The 6,079-nt window shown below is 39.1% G+C and overlaps 1 pseudogene; it reads right to left on the bottom strand.

The window, feature by feature from the left end:
* Window positions 1–701: 701 nt before the first annotated feature.
* On the bottom strand, window positions 702–5,784 carry LOC146511839 (GTPase IMAP family member 7-like; annotated as a pseudogene).
* Between the last annotated feature and the right edge of the window lie 295 nt (window positions 5,785–6,079).

Genomic DNA, 6,079 nt, shown 5'->3' with positions numbered 1-6,079 from the left:
TGGTGTAGGTTTAAATTTATTAGATTGATCAGTGTTGCTGAACTATAAAATGTTTTGGGTGGAGTGTATTTTTTGCATGCAGGTATAACAGAATAGGTTCAGTCTCTTGTTTTTTTTTTAAAACTTGAGTATGAACTTATACAAAATGCAGCAAGATATTTATAAAAAACAGTTTTATTGATTCCAAAATACGCTATATCGGATTCATATCGGTATCGGCAGATATCCAAATTGATGATATCGGAATCGGTATCGGACATTAAAAAGTGGTATCGTGCCATCTCTAGCTACAATCATTATAGTAAGACAAATATGCATTTCTGATGTGACATCTTAAAATTGGTGTGACTTTTATAAATAAATAAAATCCCATTTGTCGGGTTAGACTATAAAATCAGAACCCTAATGCAGACAGACAGGGATCTTTTATTGAAGGAAAACCAAAATCCATAAATATACAATTAAACACCGTGGAAACAATGAGACTAGAAAACATAAGGAACAGGAGACATGAAGCAGGAGACAAGCTACGAGGCATCTTGGTTGGATGTAGGCTACTTTAGAATATTGTAAAATAAGACACAAAAAGCTATTTATAAATCCAATATATAGCACAGAAACAGACTAATTCTCTAGCCTATTTATTACTTGAGACAGGAAATAGCACACATTTTAGTGCTCTGATGTGATAAATGAAGTCATCATTTTTGCTTTTCTTCTATCACCCTGATCACTTTGTTCATTAGCTTTTCCACTTGAGCTGAATCTCGTCTGAGGTTCTCAAAGAGAACACACCTGTTGCCACACTTTTCAAGTATCTTCTTCAGATCAGGTTGACAGGTATGTAAAAAATCTTCCAAGCCCATTCCTGCCTGTTGTAGGTCGTCTCCTCGGGTGAACAGGATAATTGTTTGTTCTCCAGCTTCCCTCCCAAAAGCTTTTTCTAATTTTTCCATTATGTCTCTCTCACCATCTGTAAATCTGCTCACATGCATCACAAGTACATACACACAGGGTTCTGACTCACAGAGCTGTTTGCACCTTTTTACATGTTTCTCCCTAACTGATAATTTCATGTCATCGTCAAAGATGTCAGGAGTATCAATCACAAGTAAGTATACACCTTCTATCTCAGTTTCTCCTATCTGGCACTTTTTGGTGACCGGCTTTGAAACAAAACAAAGTGTTTCTGTCCAAGAATGGTGTTCCCACTGGCACTCTTTCCAGTCCCAGACATTCCCAGAAGAACAAGGTTCACTTTGGTGACAGCATGTCTTCCTGAATTGATTTACGACAACAATAATTTGAGAGAAACAGATTAATGTTACATTAAAACAAACACTTACTTTCTTTAATTTTAGGCACATTATAAGCACAGTTCACACTTTTTGAACTCTTCTTAGGGTCACTGTAGGGCTTTTCTTTACATTTGCCACCTGAATGAAATAGAGTTTTTGTCAGTTTCTATGAAGCATAGTGGTTTGTTCAAATAAGCCACCACACCGTCTGGATTTTGTCTGTTTAACACTTTTTTTTTTCAATTTGAAGGGCAGGCAGCTCATGGTGCAGGATTAGGAGGAGTAATCTGTAGGTTCATATGTCAGTGGCAGCAGAATTCTGAACTCTTCACCTTCATTTATTTATATTTCATAATTTTTCTTTTGGGTGAAAAGAACAGATAACTCTTTACACAAGATGTTATATCAGTTTTCAAGGCTTTGTCAAACACTTTAGCAGTGTAAACTGTAAACTTACTATTCCCCTAGTGTTGTGCAGTAAAAATCTTGTATGTTGTCTGTGAAAACAAACATGAACTCATCGGGGGTGATTCTAAGTCTAAAGAGACTGGGAAGAAAAACGTCTGGACTTCTCTAAGTTTCTTGAAGATGCTTCACCTGAGAGGTGAAAGATCTAAGAAACTTAGAGAAGTCCAGATGCTTTTCTTTCTAAGCTCCTTAGACAAACATGAAATCATTCGTCTGTAATACTGTATCTCATGTTTAGGAAATCATTAAAAACCTTCCCTTACATATCTAAATTTCATTCATTAACAATGTTTTTTAACTAATACAAATAAAAGAAAAGTCTACAAGTGAGACATTCCCTTAGACAAGCAGCAAAACTCTGTGTGGTGTCTGAAGCTGAGCTGCACTGTGTTTCTATTATGTGGGGGTGTTATCCAAACAATGCAGGCATGTCAGAGGTGTATCTATAAATAACCAATGCAGTTAACAGAAGCTTTAACATTTATCTCTCTCATCTGTTCAGTGACAGCAGTCAAGATAAAAACAAAAAATGCTACATTTCAATGAGGTAAGAATGAATTTTAATCTTCTTTTTCTGCTGTTGAACTGTGTAAAATTGTGGTGAATTTTTGAAGTGTTTTTTTTTTTTTTTACGTTTGAAGCTTGTGAAGTGGTGAAGCGCCGAACTGGGTGGCTTTGATGAATTTTGTTATTGTTTATTGAAGAAGAGACCATAATGGAGCTTTTGTTGATTCTGCCGCAGATTGTGTAATATTTTGATTATAAAAAATAAACGCTGTAGTCTTGTGTTTGTGATTATAAGTTGTGAGTACGGGTGCTGCAATATTTCATGAGGAGTTTTATTAAGAGAACTCTTGTAAAATAGAAGGTTGTTGATTTTTTGCTAGGTATATAATTGAAGAAGAATTACTGTGTGATTTGTGGTTGATATTTTCATTTGGCCTAAAGAAGGCAGAAGGGTGTGTGGTTTATTTTTTGACATTTTATTCAGAGCGGAGAAAACGGGGGCGTGTGGTTTGATTTATTTCTTCTCCGTAATAATCAAAATCAAATCAAAATTTATTTATATAGCACATATTAAAACAACAGTGTTGACCATAGTGCTTCACAGTCAGTAAAAGCATGAGACAATTAAAACAAACAATAAAACAGGACAACAAAACATAGGTAACAACACAAGCTAGAACAGCCAACTAGTTAGAATCAAAAGCCAAAGTAAAATAGATAAGTTTTAAGACGTGATTTAAAAGACTGGATAGACTCGGCAGTACGAATATGAGCAGGGAGGTTATTCCAGAGTCTGGGTACCACAGTTGCAAAGGCCCGGTCACCTCTCGACGTAGATCAGAAAGATAGCTGGGCGCTAAATTATTCAGAATTTTAAAAGTGAACAAAAGAATTTTAAAATCTATGCAATATTTAACAGGGAGCCAATGTAATTTGGCGTTATGGCGTTAATTGGAGCTATGCGTTCATAGATTCTCGTACCTGTTAAGAGACGCGCAGCTGCATTTTGAATTAACTGAAGCCGGTAAAGAGAAGAGTGTTGGAGGCCCGAGTAGAGGGAGTTACAGTAGTCCAATCTGGATGTGATAAATGCGTGGAGAAGCTTTTCAAGGTCCTTTAAAGGAAGAAATGGCTTTGCTTTAGATATCTGACGCAACTGGCAAAAGCAGTTTTCTTACAGTGAGCGAGAGATGGCTAGCGAGAGGCCTAGGGCATCAGCTAACTGGTCTAGCGGAGTGTGACTACCAAAGACTATGATTTCGGTCTTATTCTCGTTCAATGTAAGAAAATTATGTGATAACCAAATTTTAACTTCATGCAAACAATTGAACAGAGGTTGCAAAGAAGCAGACACATTGGATTTCAAAGGTGAATAAATCTGGATATCATCAGCATAACAGTGAAAGGAGATGTTGTATTTTCTAAAAATGAATCCCAACGGCAACAAAGAGAAAAGAGCAGGACCGAGCACGGACCCTTGAGGCACACCACAATAAATAGGGGCAGAAGCCGAGGAGTGTTACCCCATAGCAACAGAGAACGACCTCTCTGAGAGGTAGGATTTAAACCAAGTTAAAACTGTACCTTTGAGACCAGCAACATGTTCCAATCTTGATAAAGGGAATGTTGTGGTTAACCGTGTCAAAAGCAGCAGTCAAGTCAAGTAAAACTAAAACCACAAAATAGCCAGAGTCAACAGTTAAAAGAAGATCATTAAAAACTCTAAGTAAGGCTGTCTCTGTGCTGTGGCGAGGTTTAAAACCAGACTGAAACTTTTCATTAATACCATTTGAATCTAAAAATGCCTGAAGTTGTTTTAGAACTAAGTTTTCCAATATTTTGGGAATAAAAGGGAGTTTGGAGATCGGCCTGTAGTTAGTGAGACCATTAGGGTCAAGATTTTTCTTTTTCATAATAGGTTGCACAACAGCCTGCTTAAAGACAGACGGTACACAACCTGATGACAATGATGCATTCAGCAGAGATAAGATACATACAAGGACCAATAACATGTAAAGCTTCCTTAAAGAAACGAGAAGGAAGAATATCATGCGGGGAACCAGAGATTTTGAGATGATCAATTACATCTTTTAAAGCAGAATAAGACACTGGCTCAAACTGTTGAAAAACAGTCAAGCATTTATGAGATGGACGAGAAGCCCTTAAAGCTGAGATTTTTTCAGAAAAATACTTTAAGAATTTATCACAAAATGCAGGGGAGGCATCCCTATAAGTGGTAGTGCAAGGGTTTATCACAGAGTTAAAAGTATTAAAAGGGCTCGGGGGTTGTGGCTATTAGTCATAATAATGCGAGACAAAAAGGCAGATTTGGCAGCTTTAACAGACTTTTGATACTTAGATAAACAATTATGGAGGATGTCCAGAGAGACGAGCAGTTTGTCTTTCCTCCATTTTCTTTCAGCACGACGACATTCACGCCTAAGGGCGCGAGTAGTATCGTTTAGCCAGGGTTGTGAGGATTTGGCACGTTTAATCCTCAAAGGTGCCACAGAGTTAAGAATGTCAGCGCATGTAGTATAAACGAGGTTAGCAAGCTCATCCGCTGATAAAACCCAATTACAGTTAGCATCAGAAAGGGGAGAGTCAAGGAAAGCATCAGTGAAGTGGGCGATTGACTGGGAGTTAATCGTGCGCATTTGCCGCACAGGACCATCACTGTATAAATCCACATCGATCGCTACAGTATTAAACAAAACCGGGAAGTGATCCGAAATCCCAGAGTGCTTTATGTCCTTGATGCAAATATCCAGACCATAAGATTGTACCAAATCAAGTATATGACCTTTAGTGTGAGTTGGTTCACTTACCCACTGGGTGAAATTGAGGGTGTTAATAAGATCGAGGAAATCCTTAGCTAGTGAACTGTCCTCACAGCAAACATGAATGTTGAAGTCACCAACAATTAGTATATGGTCATAACGTAGCACAAGGCTCCCCAGTAGATCAGCAAACTCTGGAAGAAAATCCTTGATAAGTTTCGGGGGGCGATACACCACAGCGCAGAGGATGGAGGGGACGCAGTTCACTTCCAATAACTGCACCTCGAAACTGGGGTACAGAACAGGTGGCAGCTGCTGACATCAAAGTTTGTTTTTAAAAACTGAAGCTAGCCCTCCACCTCTTCCAGTGGTCCGGGGTGAGCTAATAAAAGCGTAGTCAGGTGGGAGCAGCTCCGAGAAGGGAAAAAGTTCGCCGGGGCGTAGCCAAGTTTCCGTCAGGAATAAGAAATCCAGTCCCGATGATAGAATAAGATAATTTAAAATAAAAGTCTTATTCGCCAGTGACCTTGTATTTAGCAAGGCCATACGGAGAGTGGTCACACTGTTACTGGTAGGAGAACACCGCAGCAGGCGAAGATTGTCAAGATTCGTGCCTCCACTGGAGGACCGCACCCAGCACCGACCGGGTGAAAGATCAGCTGGGAGGTCCAGGTAACCATAAGGTCCAACAGGACAAATCCAGCGATGACAGAACAGTCTGAAGTTAGCATGGTCTCAGAGGGCAGGAATAGATGACAAGATGCTTATAGAATAGCGATCATTTGTCGCAACATAGGACTTTAAAAAGGCCTTGATACGAACACGGATGCCGCCACGTTTACCCCGTCTCCATGAACGTTTCCTTTGAGAGAAGGTGGTAAGTGACAGAGGTAATCAGGAAAGTCCTTTGAAAGCGGAGGAGGATTCTCAGATCTCCATTTAAAACCTTGTGTCTGGTAGTCCAAAGGCTGGAGATTCAAAAGAGTTTGGCGATCATAGGCAGGTAACGTGGAGACATCAGGCAAA

Source organism: Neolamprologus multifasciatus, chromosome 9, assembly GCF_963576455.1.
Source record: "Neolamprologus multifasciatus chromosome 9, fNeoMul1.2, whole genome shotgun sequence".
In the NCBI taxonomy this organism is placed as follows: Eukaryota; Metazoa; Chordata; class Actinopteri; order Cichliformes; family Cichlidae; genus Neolamprologus; species Neolamprologus multifasciatus.
Note: the sequence above shows the minus strand (reverse complement) of the source record. Positions and strands in the feature narration are given on the sequence as shown.